Raw genomic sequence first — 16,150 nt, 5'->3', positions numbered from 1 at the left:
GCATTCCTCTGTCAGATCTTTTTCATAATACTCAATAGTGAGAAATCTCGATCACTCTGTTCTTGATCTGCATGCAGATTGGAAAACAAAGATTTTTCACCAACTTGCTAAGGCATGTTACTTCTAGTGTTTTATACGATGTGCTTCCTGTCATTTACTAGTAACTGAAAATTGCATCTCTCTCCTTTGCTCTTTTTCCCGTTCCTCTATTTTCTACGTCTCAGTGCGGGAGTAGAAGGATTTACTTTTGATTTCCTTTCTTTCAGCAGAGAGAAAAACATTCAGATTAGTCTAAAGAACAAAACCTCTTCCATTCTGCAGCTGCCTGCGTGGCCTAACATCATACCTACTAGACCTAGACTATTCTTCCTGAACCTCCTCTTCATCTGAAGTCAATAGGGGCTACACACAGTGTCGCCATCCCCAGACATTATTTATTGAAACAATCAGGCTTCCTGGGTCTGGTTTGTGCTAAACTGTTACCTTCCAATCCAAGGTGAACAGAGAGGAGTGGTGAGGTAACAGAGAAACATTTCCTTTCCAAATGTCAGCGTGTCTATAAGCACTGGAGAATCCTATTAAGATCCAGACTGAGACTCAGGAAGTAGAGTGAGATCTGAGATTCTGTGTTTCTAATCATGTCTTGGGCAATGTAGCTTCAACTCTGTGAGCCACATTTTAAACTACATGGTACTCGATGATTTTTTACTTGTCCACTTACTTGATCCAAGGTAATTTTCAGAACAGATGACTGAAATTAAAAGAGTACAGCACCAAATAAAGATGCCCTTTTAATCTGAAGTCTCAACTCAAAAACAACAACAACAACAACTAAACTTTCCAGGTGTGCAGATTTGTTGTCATTTTAAATAGGTTCCAATAAAATGGCACTCGATGAGTAGGAGTATTGGAATAAATAACTCCTTGCTTTATTCTATTTAGAATGTATGCATCTACATGCTTTTGAAAGAATTTGCAGTGGCTTCAAATATAAGAGCGTAAAATGAGCCAATGACAGGAAAGCCCTAGTGTTTCTGATATCTTAGCTTATAGTCTAGAAGACAACCTCTGTTACCTGGTAGCAAGCTACTGGGAATATTGGTGTTCAAAGCTGTGTTTTCCCATAGGCAAAAACAGCATCAAAATTTAAAAAGCCTTTTACTTCTGGCATGAGTGATAAAGATGCAGAACTGAGAAGCAGGTGGAAAACTTATCTTATGTTTCTAAAGGCTAATTTTATATGTGTTCTTGTCCAGCTGTTCTTGGTAGGTCCAGCTGCTAGTTTCACAGGACAGGTGGTAATCCCTGTTCTTGGGCTCATTATCACCCAGAGGCTTTGATCTAGCTAATACATAATCAATCAGGTTCTGAATTTTAATATGCTCCTTGTTTTCATTTTACTTGTTTTACCTAAATTTATTATCCAAGATCCCAATATATTTTTGATCATTTATTTATTTTGACATAACTAGGCTCATGATCTGCCAGCTGGAGTTTATTATGCTTCTGAATCATAAACTTCCCCCCCCATATCTCCTTATAAACTTCCAAATTGAAAAATCTAAGGGACAAAACTTTTGATTTGGGAAGATGGAAATCAATACACTAAAAGCCTCATTGCAAGACCATGAACCACAGAGATAAGGCTTCCCTTTTAGTCTCTTCTGAACTGTAATGTGCATAAGGCAAGAGTGAGAAACCAAATGTAAAAAGTGAGCTCCCTTCCATTTGTCAGGCACTCAACTGTAGGTGGAATATGGAGGTCATTATTCTAAAAGGCACCTCTTAAGAGATGGTCTCACGTTGTCTCCATGTATTCCACTTTTTATTCAGATAACTACATGTTCCATAGAGATATGTGCCTAAGATAGGAAAAAACATCTGAAATGGCTGATTCCTCACACCCAAGCATCTACATAGTTAAGACTTTACATCTATTCACATAAGTAGAACTTTGTGTAGTTGATAGAACTGTCTTTAGTGACTGAGAAAAAAAGCTTCTGAAGGAAAAGAGTGGGTAAGGGGCGGAAAGGTAAGAACAAGATCGAGTACCCAAAATAAATCAAGTTAAAAGGTCCAATTTAACTGGATAAGCTTATATGATTTGCTCTAAGGCCATTAGATTTGTTTGTAAGAGAAAGACAATAACAAAGTCTTAAAATTGTTGTCAGTATCTTAATTCTTATTAGCTTTACTCACTCCTTGGTAAACTCAGAATAATACCTCTATGGGCAACAGAATGGTCCTAACAGCCTAAATATGGTAAGCTTTAAAAGCAGATGGCTTGGGGCCATTCTGCTTATTATATCATTGCTTTCAATAGCATAACTGTTCTTCTCCAAAGGCCCTCTTTGTTTTGTTTTTTTCTTCATTACTGGCACATTTCTTTAATATGTAATCTATAACATTAACATGAAAATGGCTCTCAAATACTATTACTTTCTCCATCTGTGACCCAGTACTGTTTATCATCGTCTAATGATCATTCTTATTGCAGATGGCCCTCTTTAAAGGCTTCAGAATAGCATTTTAAAGACATTGAGGGTGCTTCCTACGTCGATTGACAGACTGAATGTTTTCATCTCTAAAATCTCATCTTCACAATGTGTGATAAATAATGAGATGCAAGGCACCAATGTGTTCCAAGAAAAGGTGTAAAAGGAAGGGAAGGAGAGCAATTAAAAACAAAAGGATGAATATCCATGTAGGCAGAAGAGAGCTATTGACATCATTTCTAAAGGGGGTGGAAATAACAGAAAAATAGTTGGGTGGGCCACACCCAGTGGGGCTTGGGGATTATTCCTGGCTCAGTGTTAAGGGGTTTCTTCTGGTGGTATTTCAGGGCCAATGCAGTGCTGAGGATCAATCTGAGACCTTCTCCAGAATCACAGATAGTACAGATGGAAAGTGTTTGCTTTGCACATGACCAATCTAGTTCATTCTCCTACACCATGTATACTCCCCTGAGCACTAGCATGAGTGACACTGAGTCCAAGACCAAGAGAAGCCCTGAATGCAGCTGTGTGTGACCCCAAACCAAAACAATCCCAGGCTCCTGGCACTGAGAGTCACTCTTCTGAGCCATACAAGCCTTTTTAGTTAGGTATTTTTTTTCTCTTTTTTACAATCCTACCACCAACCGTTCTTTTTGCTTTTTTGGTTTGGGGCCATACCTAGTGACACTCATGGCTTACTCCTGGCTCTACACTCAGGAATCTCTCCTGGCATTGCTCTGGGGACCATATGGGCTGCTGAGGAATTGAAACCCATATTGGCTGAATACAGGGCAAACACCCTTTCATTTGACTTTCTCTTATTTTTTCCTTCATATGCAGACCCTTACTAGGAACTACCAATAAAATCTCTGGAGTAAGCAGAGGTATTATTAGAAATGCCATCACATAGCACGTTTCTTCATTTAGAATTCAACAGCCCATATATGCTCTTGGCTAGCCATTAGGGAGGAAGGTGTTAGGGAGTTGTTGCCCATGCTGCCTTTGCTAGATAACGTCCAAAATGTATTTATTTGCTTGTCATTTTCAGTTTCATTTTCAACAGAATGCTAATGGTTCTTAACAAAATTCTCATATCAGAGAATAAATGGTAACGAGGTGAAAATTGGTCCATGCCAGACCACATAAGAAGACCAAATTATGAATTTTATGACAATGTGAAACTTTTATGTCATTTATTTTTATTATAGTTTAGGTGACCTGGTTACAAAATGGTTAATGGCTATAGTATTTAAATTTTTTAATTGGAATTGAGGTGACATGGTTTGGATTGTATTAGCATTGATTCTTTTGAGGGAAAAATTACTGAACCTTTACCACCTTCAAAGTATCCAAGACTTCAAAGTGTCCACTACTGTCCCCGTATCATTTCCAGTCCTCCTGCCCCTATTTGGAAACCTCAGCTCTGTAGTCAAAGATCAAAGGGTTGATGCCATTGGAAATTTTCTGTATTGTCCTTGCCTTATTTACATAATAACAACATTTTATAACTACTATTTTATTATTATTCAGTAGCAGCACTTGCTTCTTAGAGCTAACCTTAAAACTTTTGGAACTCTCCTGACCTTAAAATGTAATTTAAAAATTATTTCACTAGAACAACTAGGCCTCATCATAGTTGGAGCTAGTTTCACTATTCAGAGAATAATCTTTGAGTTCCTCTCCAAGACTGACATCTGTCAGACTGGTCAAAGGATGGGAGGGAGGGATTCAACACAATGTGCTGGAGATGAATGTGGTCTGGTGACATACATTAGAATACGTATGGATGCATATTCCTATAACATTTATGTTTCAATAAGAAATGTCACCTATAAATTGATTCTATTGATCATAATCGTCATTATTATTAAACAATATTGGAGTTTGTTTTAGAAAAGTTAAAAAGCAGGCAGAGGCCAAAGAGAGGATATGCCAGGTAGGGTGCTCATCTTACCTGTAGTCTATGGGGTTAACTCCTAACACTGTATATAGTCCCCCAAGCACTACCAAGAGTGATCCTGAGTAGAGATAGGAGTAAGCCCTGAGTACTGCTGGGTATGGACCCCAAATCAAAGACAAAGAAAACTAAGAATACAGATGTTTATTTGTATAAAATGTTATGATATTAAGAAAAACCTAGTGAGTAGTTTTCACTATCATTTATAAACATTATGTTTGTCTACATTTATTTTCAGAACGGGACGTAGGGTTGTTAATTTGAAAATAGTGTAAAATTGGAGATTATGTTCCAATTTGATTTAAAAACACTCTTGCAACTGAAGACATAGTACAGTGATTAAGGTTCTTGCCTTGCATAATAGACCCAGGTTTGATCCTATTCATATGGATTCCCTACCCCTATTCCTCTGCAGCACCACCAGAAGTGGTCCCTGAATGCAAGTCAGGAGTAAGCTCTGGGTGTCACCAGGTGTGGACCAATCGCATCCCCCAAATAAAACTTAAGCCTTTTATTTGTTTATTTATATTTATTTATACTTCTGAAGGTTTATTAGGTACAGTTTCATTTCAAGATAAGGAGTCATTGTAACACATATGGTCTCCAGTTGGAAGCACTAGTGGTCAGAAAAGTCAGTAGCCAAGACACATGATGGAGCTTCTTAAGGAGAAAAACAAGGGAAGGTTCAGTTTAGTTCTGGCCTATTGGAATAATTTCAGTGAGATCTGGGATCTCATCACTATCTCTAGTTATCTGCTAAACAATCTGTTACTTAGGACAGGTAAACTATTGGTTTATTATATATGTTACTTAAGGTAGATGATGAGATAAGTGCCCTGGATTTCTCAGTTTGCTTATTAAAGGAGCCACCCCCAGCAAGCTGGACCCCTAAGCCTAAACCTATTGAATTAGCTGGACTTGTGTAGTTTCTGTCTCCATGCAGTACAGAAGGCGAGTCCTGGTAGAAACATTCTCTCTTCAGCCACAAGAGGGGACAAAGATGTTTTCCAAATTCTACTACACATAAAATAATACAAAAGTTTCTCTGGAATGAAAGAGAGTGAAACAGTGTAGAGGAGATAATACATGAATAAGGTCAGCTTTCATTTCTTTTCTTGGAAAATGAATATCTCAAGGGACTTTATGAATGATATTATAATACTCTTTAAGTTGGAGGGAGGAATCACCAAACATCATCTAAAAATAAAGCACTCAAAATTAAAAACATTGCTTTAGTAATCAAAATAAATATTAATAGCTCATGTTTAACATTGGACATTAAAATCAGTTAGTACTTTGTTCCTCATTGAAAAAATGCGTAAAGGTCCATAAGAAATATCTAGGTGCTGGATAGATTTGTCTTGCAAGTGGCTGACCGAGCTTCAGTATCTGGCATCCCATATAGTGCCCTGACCATCACCAAGAGTAAATCCTAAGTGCAGAGCCAGGAAAAACCCCTGAGCATCGATGGGTGTACCCCCCAAAATAAATTTCTATATTATAATGTAAAATCACATACTTAAATGATGCATGTTAGGCAGACTAGTGTTCTTCAAAATAATTTTGTGCTGATGATATATGGAATCTTAAATATTTGTCTTACCTCGTGTCCAATTTCATGGACTATGCTGCTGTGATTTCTTACTAATCCTGGGGGAGCCGCACCTCTCCAGGTTGCCCAATCACAGAGATAGTAAGAGCAAATCCATGAAGAACATTCTTTTTTTCCATGCAAACCAGCAAACCTGGGCCCCATATCCTGAATCTCTGCTTTATTAGATTTTCAAACTCCAGGCAACTATCAGCCAGCAAGCACACCTGATCATCATAGGAGAACATGCCAGCGAGATCATCTGGATAAGTCTTTTAAAATAATGGTTGATACCCAAACTCATTCATGAAATTAAAGGAAAGGAAATTCATCTCTGAACACATAATCCTCAGGCACATTCTTCCTTGTCTTTCCCTGCCTGTCCTCTAACTGTCCTTTACAGCAATGAGAAGTTTTCTGTGATGCAAAATTCCCTTGATTCTATATTAGAAAGAACTGACGCTTTGTAAAAGGCTTAGGAAAAGCTAACAGAAGTAAAGCTTCTGTGAAAAGTGTTTTACCAAACAATATTAGACTTACTGCCATAAATAATGGAATTCTTAACTATTTACATGTTTCCTTCATCAGAATTCATCACCAATTTTACTAGTCTTAGATAGCATATTTCATTTTGCCATAGGTGGAGTGCTTCTTCAGTAAAATGTTTATAACATTTAGAATATTGAAAAATGCTGATTTTACCAAAGGGTAGAAAGTAGATGCGAGGAGAAATAGTTAAAATATTTCCCCACATCTTTCCATTGGGGGTCTGGAGAGATAGCACAGTGGTAGGGCATTTGCCTTGCACGCAGCTGACCCTGGATGGGCGGTGGTCCGAATTCAGGCATCCCATATTGTCCTCCAAGCCTGCAGGAGCAATTTCTGAGCACAGAGCCAGGAATAGCCCCTGAGCACCACAGGTTGTGACACCCCCCCTCAAAAAAAAAACCCAAGAAAAAAAGAAATGATCAGATGGGGCCAAAATGATAGCACAGTGGTAGGGCATTTTCCTTGCCCGTAGCCATAGCCAACCCGGGATGATGGACCCGGGTTTGATTCCTGGCGTATGGTCCTCCTAGCCAGCCAGAAGCGATTTCTGAGCACAGAGGTGGAAGTAACCTCTGAGTACTCCCAGGTGTGGGCCAAAAAACGAAAACAAAAACAAAAAAAAAAGAAATGATCATTTGTCAAACTCTAAACCATATATCAATATAGTGAGGTTTGAACAGTCATTGTTTTGCATGCATGTCTTTACATTTGATTACAATGAAATATAAACATTTCAGAAAAGTGAACATTAGTTTTGCTTGATTACTAAAAAGCCTAGGTATATTGACTTGTTTACTCACCAAACAAAAACACAATGTAGTATCCTTCTCTTCTTAACTTCTCCACTGCCATTGTCCTGAGCTGTAAATCTGAAATATAGAACTTATTTATCAAAGGTCATAAATTTAGCAGAGGGCTGCAGTTTAGTAAGGTTCAATTTAAGACAGTTTGAAACATTCAAATCATTTCCATTTTATAAAAGTATCCTGGCTTTTAAAATGACACAACTCCATCTAATTTTAATTCAGAGTTAAAGGAAATTAGTCTTCCCTAGACTATTTTAGAGATGATATCAATGCAAATCTCCTTTATTAATTTTTGTCCCCCAATTCACAATACAGACCAAGCAAAGGGCCTGAGATGAGGTGTATATGGGGTGCATTTACTGTACCCCCTCTTTCTATACAGTCAGTGTAAAGAACACAGCATTGGGAGGTCTTTTTTTCTTTATATATACATATATATGTGTGTGTGTATATATATACATATATATATGTAACTCTCACCAGTGCAACATTCCCATGACCAATATCCCAAGTCCAAGTGTCCTTCCTCCCCACCCCACACCAGCCTGTACTCTAGACAGGCTTTCTACTTCCCTCATTCAGTCACATTTTGTTATGATAGTTCTCAGTCTAATTATTTCTGTGATTGCACCAAACAATCCCTGTGGTGAGCTTCATGTCGGGAGCTGGACCCTCCAGTCCTCCTCTATTTTGTCTCTGAGAATCATTGCACAAATGTTTTTCATTTTTCTCAAAACCCATACATGAGTGAGACCATTCTGTGTTTATCTCTCTCCCTCTGACTTATTTCACTCAGCATAATAGATTCCATATACATCCATGTATAGGAAAATTTCATGACTTCATCTCTCCTGTCAGCTGCATAATATTCCATTGTATATATGTACCATAGTTTCTTTAGCCATTCATCTATTGAGGGGCATCTAGACTGTTTCTAGAGTCTGGCTATTGTAAACAACGCTGCAATAAATATAGGTATGACCTGGACGGGCGGTGGTTCGAATTCAGGAATTCAGATCTAATTAGTTATAAATCCTGCCACATGGTATCTTATATCCAACGCTTACTTTTATTCTACAAGAATTTTTACTCTTTTTACTCTACAGGAATATTTTAACACATTCATATTCAAAACTTTACTCTTTGCTCTGGAAAGAGCTAGTAGTAATAAGCTGGGATAAAAACATGGGAATGGCTATGATATCAGTATAATACAAGAACATTATTTTGACATGAAATAAGATGGAAGGAGTTAAAGTAATATACATAATACCCTGACATATAATCTGTGTCAATAATGGTAATATAAACCACAGTTTCTAAAATGGAAAAAAAGGGAAAAAGAAAAAGGAGTGTCTGCCATAGAGGCAGGGTGGGGGACAGGAAAGAAACTGGGGCCATTAGTGAAGGAAAGTAGATACTGGTGAAGGGATTAGTGTTGGAATACTGAAACTCAATTATTAATAACTTTGCATTTCATGGTGATTCAATAAATTTTTAATAAAATAAAAATAATTTTAAAAGGAATGAAATTAATTATTACAATGACAAATTAATAAGCTTGAAACTGATCATTACAATCTTAAAAACTTACATTGGTGTGTTAATAATGAACCCTTAGAAAAATGTGCTCCAGGGGCCGGGCGGTGGCGCTGGAGGTAAGGTGCCTGCCTTGCCTGCGCTAGCCTAGGACGGACCGCGGTTCGATCCCCCGGCGTCCCATATGGTCCCCCAAGCCAGGAGTGACCTCTGAGCGTATAGCCAGGAGTAACCCCTGAGCGTCACCGGGTGTGGCCCAAAAACCAAAAAAAAAAAAAAAAAAAAAAAGAAAAATGTGCTCCTAGAAGGGAGCATGATACACTTAAAATTTGTCATGTCTAGGGCCAGTGAGGTAGTATAGGAAGTAATGTCCCAGCCTTGCATGTGGCAACTTCTGCCACAACCTCCGTTTGATCCCTGTGCTGCATATGGTGCCCTGAATACTAGCAGGGTATCATTCCTGAGCACCGCCTGGTATGACTCACCCTTCTATTCATTAACCCCCCCCCAAATCCAAGAGAACAAAATAGTTTGTTATCCCAACTTTATTTTTTTGTTTGCTTGGAATTTTTTGGGGGGGGAACTGCACAAAAAGCTTACTCCTGGCTCTGGAGTGCCAGTGATAGAATTTCTGTCAGCCACGTGCAAGACAAGCATCCTGCCTACTCTACTATCACTCTGCCCAAAACTCAACTTATTTTCATAAGTTAATAGTAGTTTTGGCTACTTAATGTTTAAGAAGATGTTATAGACAGTGTATCTTATGATTTCATGATACATTTTCTCAATTTTCTTTTCTACAAAACAAGATAGAGAACATTGAATTTGGTCATAGAGAGGATTTCTGGCTGATAAACATTGAAAGAATATCAGTAAATCAGGATTAATATGAAATAGAACTTGTTCTTGGCTTTATACTTAAGAGAACCATGTCTTTGTACATATTGTTTCTTCTTCAGTCAACTATATCTAGGGCTTCTCCATGTAGATGTCATTTTTTGTGTATATAATCTATATATTCACTGCAAAAACTGCAGGTCTCATGTGTACAATATATATTCTGGAATAAGGCTGAACCATAAGACTTCAGAAAGTTGATGAATTTAAGTTAAAAAACTTTTAGCATAAAAATTAGCCGCATTTTTATATTCCAGAGGTATAAATTTCAATTCACTTTTAAGACAGAGTGCTCTTTATGGTAATGACAGACATAAAGTTACTATTTTATGGTTTTAACTTCCTGTGTGTCAATTCTTCCCTGGCATAATTTTTGTAGTTTAGATTTTTAATTTTTTATAATACTATAATAAATGACTGCTCATGGGCAAAATAACACCATACCTATCACCAGTGTACCTATCTTCTTCTCCCAAGTACTCCAACACCTCTTCCTCTCATCCCCGAACTCAAATTTGTGGATCAATTCTGCCATTATGCTCTCTTTGGTCGTTGTTGCTACCTTGTTGTTCATATTTTTTGTTTTTTTGTTGTGTTATTGTTGGTTTTGGAGGGCACATCTGGGGATGCTCAGGGGTTATACCTGGCTCTGTACTTAGGGATTACTCCTGGCAGGCTCTGGAGACCATATGGGATGCCAGGAATCTAACCCAGGTCAGCTGTGTGCAAGGCAAATGCCCTTCACGCTGTGCTATTGCTCCAGCCTCCTTGCTGTGTATCTGTAAAAGTCCCAAATATGAGAGGTCATTCTGTATCTGTATTTTTCCTCCTGACTGACTTAATTCATCATGATATCCTCTAATTCTATCTGTGTTTCTGAACATCACATTATTTTGTTTCTTATTAGAGTAGCATAGCATTATATTATGTATATATACTACAACTTCCTATTCCATTCATCTGTAATTGAGCATTTGGGTTGTTTCTATATCTTGGCTATTGTTAAATGCAGAGATGGACATAGATATGCATATATCCTTTCAAATTAATGCATTTTTATTTGGGGGATAGATGCCTAGAAGTGTCATTGCAGAGTTATATGATAGTCCTATTCCTATTTTTAAATCTCCATATTGATTTTCATAGAGGTTGAAACAGATGACATCCCTACCAATCATGGATGTGTATTCCTTTCTCACCACAACATTGCCTATTTCTGTGTTGTTTTTTTATGTACCATTCTTTCAGGGCTGAAATTATATCTTGTTGTTTTGATTTGCATTTCCTTAATTCTGGGTGATCGTGGGCTATTTTTCATAAGTCTGTTGGCCATCCCTATATCCTGAAGTTGACTGAATCAGTCCTGGAATCAATACCATGGTGAACCCTGATTTGGTTGTACTCGATGAGCACAGCTTTTTCTACACAAGCATTTATCTAATTAAATTTTGGGTCAAATTGCTCAGTATGCTGGAGCACATGCTTTGCATCTAGGCGTCCTGGGTTTGACTACATGGTACTCTGAAAACCAAGCAGGGGGTAAGCCTTAAACAGTGCCAAGTGTGGCCCCTCAAATCAGAAAAAAGTGTATTTGTCTATACCTTTTCTTCCTGTCCTAGTGTGGGTTCTGGGAAGATAAGTATCATTTCGATTCATTTGAGAGTCTTACTAATGTGGCAGTCCCCAATAAATAGTCTATTGTTGAGAAATGAATGTAGATAATAATGATTCTAACTAGGAAATTTGATATTGATGGGCCAAAGTTGCTAATATATGAGAGATATCAAAATTTTAATAGATTTAAATCAGTTAGAAAGATGAGTTCTTATTACAAGTTGAAGTATGAAAGCATTTTTAAATAAGACATAATAAAAATCAATTTATACTCACAGAATCAATTTCAAAACAAGGGAATGAAGAGACCTTTATTAATACTGGATCATGTTTGAAAGCCCTTGGGTTTTTTAATCCACCAGTTCAGTGTGAGCAAAAAGTAAAATATGGCATTTATAAAACTAAGATGCTGTAACAGTTGTAGGTGGCCAAAAAGTGATATAAACTATAAACATACTTTATTTAGAATATCAGATTTTAAAAGTATCTTGTTTCTCAACATTCCATTGGGCTAGCCCAGCATCTGTAGACTGAAAAATGGAAGGAAATTCTGGTACTTATATATAGCTTAGAGAAAAGTAGTGTTTAGGGAAAAAGTAATAAAACTATGAATATTAGTTAGGTTAGAAGAGATGTTTTATTGCCCTTTAATTGTTGTTTTTTGTTTGTGTTTATTTTTCTTGTTATTTTCCCCTTTTTGCCCAAAGGACTAATTCACCTACGTAAGTGGAAGATATAAGAAAGCAAATTTTAATTCAATATTCAAGAAAACTGTGTAATCAAGCTACCAGAAAATAATCTATTGTCTTAAAAAGCAGTAAATTCCGGGGCCGGGCGGTGGCGCTGGAGGTAAGGTTCCTGCCTTGCCTGCGCTAGCCTAGGACGGACCGCGGTTCGATCCCCCGGCGTCCCATATGGTCCCCCAAGAAGCCAGGAGCAACTTCTGAGCGCATAGCCAGGAGTAACCCCTGAGCGTCACAGGGTGTGGCCCAAAAACCAAAAAAAAAAAAAAAAAAAAAAAAAAAAAAAAAAAAAAAGCAGTAAATTCCTTGTACAATAGATATACAAGGCTGAAAATTACTGTCTTACCCTAAAGGCAATTTCTGTACTGGATGAGAGAATGTAATTCATTAACCTTTAAGGTTGCTTCTGAATATAATGTTTTGATATTTTCAGAATTAATCAGAAAAGACTGACAGCATGACCTAAATCTGTCCTATATTTATGTAAACATCCTGAAAATTCACCTCATCTTCTGTCCAACTGTATACATTGTTTACTGTTAAATTTAACTATACAGAAAATGTCATTTTAAAAATTTTAAATCAACAATATTAAAGGAAAAAAATTACACACAATTAAGAACCATTTAAAGTATAGTTTGCTGATTTTTAATAGACATGTGTCCACAAAATCACTGTGATAAGCAAAGTATACACAAACCTTTCTCATTCCCCCCAAAGTGTCCTTATCTCTTTGCAGGCCATTCTTTCCTTCACCCCAGGCAAACACAGATCTGCTTTCTGTCACTATAGATTATTTTGGATTGTCTAACATTTTATGTAACAGGATATTTCGTCTTTTATACATATTTAGTTTCTGAGACTCAGAATCATGATTTCAGAAATTTGTGGTTTGAAATTCAGAAATCTGTTTATTTTTAAGTGTAGAGTATATTCTACAGTACAAATAAATCACATTTATTTGTCCATTTGCCAATTGGACAGTGGACATTTTGGTTGTTTCTGGCAAAGAAATATTATCAGTAAAGCTGCTGCCATGCAATTGTTTTTCTGCCTAACCTTAGAAATCTTAATTACAAAATGAAACAACTCCCCAGGTTACAGGATTATTTATTATATATGTTTCAATTGTTACCATAGTTAGCAATTAACTGGATGTCAAATATATATTGAATAGGTATCAACAGAGTTTTGTGAGAAAGTCTTAATTTCTGATGTTTTTACAGTCAATGGGTACAGCAAAAAATGTTTAGTGTGTATTAAGCCACCATAAACTAAATGTCTTCGCACAGGAAACTGTCTACTTATTTGTCTAATAGGGGCCACCCCATCAGTGCCAGGAAATCTAGGTCACTCTTAATATTGTTTGGGTTCAGTGCTCTACACGTACTTCGATGCTTAGAACCTAATAGTGCTGGGGTTGAGGGCCACCAGGCCTACCCTGTCAGTGAGCAGAAACCACTATGGCTTTATCTGGTAAGGCTAAGAGGGACTCTGGGATGGAATTTATGGTCTTAAGCCTGCTAGACATGTATTCCATCACTTAAACTATCTCTTCATTCCCAAGAAAATGTGCTTACAAAGAACCAGATAGTAAATATTTATGGCTTTCTGGGACATATATGATCTCTGTTGCATTTGCTTCTTTAAAAAATCTTTAAAATGTAAACTAGTACTTTGCTGGAAGTCTGTCGTAAAACAAGCCACAGGCCAGACATCGTCTATGAGCTGAAGTTTGTAGATCCTTGAGCACAACAAAACTGCTTATTTATTAGTTCTGTATTTGATAGCTGGAAAAGATTGAACAAGGCCATTTTGTTGGTCTGTACCATCTCTAGTCTTTTGTTTTTGAGCCACATCCGGCTGTGCTCAGGACTTACTCCTGACACTGCAAGGCAAGTATACTATATGCTGTACTCTCCAGCCCCCAGCCTCACAGATGCACAAATCATGCTTGCACAGATGCATATATATGGTAGATGAGTTACCTGGGCGTAAGTCTTGTGCCTGGAGGTTGACCAAGTATTATTTAGGAAACCCTGTAGCTAAATCTGGTCTCGTCTGTCCTCCAGCAGGCTAGCTCAAACTTCTGCAAATGGAGACCGGTCAAGCTTCTACTTGTGCTACTTTTAGTATTATCTGCTGGCCAAATCAAATTTCATCATAGCGTCATCCAGAGACTAGGGGAGGGTAAAGGCTTTACCTCCAGGTGTGAGGAGAAACAAAGTCAGATAGCAAGATCTAGATTATTTCCATAATTTGTGACCTTCTGGAATGAAGTATAGGAGATCGGAGAAAAGTTACCTGCAGGTTCTTTTGTAGACTAAAAGAACTTAATTGGGGCAGCTAAAAATTTAGTTGCTATGACCTTCTTGCTTTGTGATTACTCATTGCAAGTTAGGCAATTGGTTAATGGTTCCACAGTCAATGATAGAATCACAGTATCCAGAGTCTAGTGATTTTGAAGTGTAAATACTGATGAGAAATATAGTTAATTAAGCACTTATTATTTCTGGGAAGTTAATAACTGCTGCTGTGATAAAGTACTGAAGAAAGTTTATGATTTCTTTCCTGACTATTCTCCTAGCTACTCATCCTTTAAGGGAAAATAATTTATTCTCAAAGTTGTGTGTTATAATGTTTACTTTTTTGGGTTTTTTTTCAAAGTAACAAAAATCTTTATTTAGAAAGATAAAGTAATCATGTAATCGCAGATTAACTTGCTGTGTCTTCCTAAGTCTTCAACTTTGATTTTTTTTAATCATCTTGTACTCAGAAAAAATAATTCATTTTTACATCTCTTTTTAGTCAGCCTTTCTTCTGAATAGTATTCAGAGTTCCTTCAGAGAGTTCCTTCTAGAAAAATATTTCTTCTTCCCTCAGCCAGTCCCAATCGGTTCACATTTGCAGACTGTTTACTCTGTTTTTGATGTAGGGCTTGAACCCAGAGCCACATACATGAAAGCATGTGTTCTGTCCCGGAACCACCAACCCTGCCATCTTTTTACTCTTTCTATGCTTCTTGTCAACATAGCCATGAATTGCCAGAATGTTCCTGCATTTATGAGATTCTTTTTTACTGGGCCATGATCTTTATCAGTCTTTGCAAACACATATTCAGATAAATTTCCTCCAAGCACTTAATAGCATGAATTTTTAGGTCTTGAATAGAATAAGACCCATTCAGCCTTTAAATGTCACTATTCTTTGAGCCACACAATTGCCAATTTGTTGGCCTAGACCTGGACATACTAGCAAGGGCTTCTCACTGCAGGGTGAGAGCAGAAGGGTTACTTCACAGTTGATGTTTTGAAATCTATTGCTCAGACAGGCAGCATGCCGTTGTGTATAGTAGTGTGAGCTACTTGTTATTCCCCTTGACAATACTTTTAGCAGCAATGTTTTTTCCGTCTGCAATGTTACAATATCACTGTGCCATTTGGAATGAAGGAAAAAAGCTGAGCATTTCCAAGTACATTTTCAAACAGCCACCCAAATCAACATCTGGCAAAGAAGATCCTCCCCACATCCTGAAGCATAATCTCAACTCTGATGTAGCTCCTGTGAGGAGAATTCTGGACTTGATGAACCCTTCTCTTGGGTGATCCTCTTCTTGAAATTTTAATCTCCCTAGTCTCTTGTAATACTGCAGCCTTTACCTAGGCATCCAAGGAAAGCAATCCCTAATTTACTTCCAAATCCTAATGTAGCAAATTTATCTGCATTGGTTACTCATAGCCCACAACTGGAGTGGCAAAAAAAAAAAAAAAAAAAACCCAATAGTCTCTGAAAAACATGGCAGTCACCTAGGGTAGAAGGATGGTAGGGCAAGAAGAAAAGGTAGAAAGGAGGATAATGTGATGGTGTTAGGACTTTCAATGTAGGTACTGAGAAGCCTATGCACTTAGAAAGGTGTGAAGCAATGCATCCCAAATTTTACAGTAATATAAGACAATGGT

At 37.4% G+C, this 16,150-nt stretch overlaps 1 protein-coding gene, 1 non-coding gene and 1 pseudogene across 2 annotated transcripts in view; 1 reads left to right on the top strand and 2 right to left on the bottom strand.

The window, feature by feature from the left end:
* DMD (dystrophin) overlaps positions 1–16,150 on the top strand; it is a 2,686,579-nt gene that overhangs the window by 2,489,305 nt on the left and 181,124 nt on the right. The gene's annotated exons all lie outside the window — the stretch shown is intronic.
* LOC125999865 (uncharacterized) lies at positions 7,689–7,810 on the bottom strand (annotated as a pseudogene).
* Positions 15,034–15,104, bottom strand: LOC125999637 (small nucleolar RNA SNORD22). The gene has a single exon (XR_007492145.1). It is a non-coding gene; the product is annotated as a small nucleolar RNA SNORD22 (small nucleolar RNA).

This window comes from Suncus etruscus, chromosome X (assembly GCF_024139225.1).
Source record: "Suncus etruscus isolate mSunEtr1 chromosome X, mSunEtr1.pri.cur, whole genome shotgun sequence".
Classification (NCBI taxonomy): Eukaryota; Metazoa; Chordata; class Mammalia; order Eulipotyphla; family Soricidae; genus Suncus; species Suncus etruscus.
This window is presented reverse-complemented; position numbering and strand designations above follow the sequence as displayed.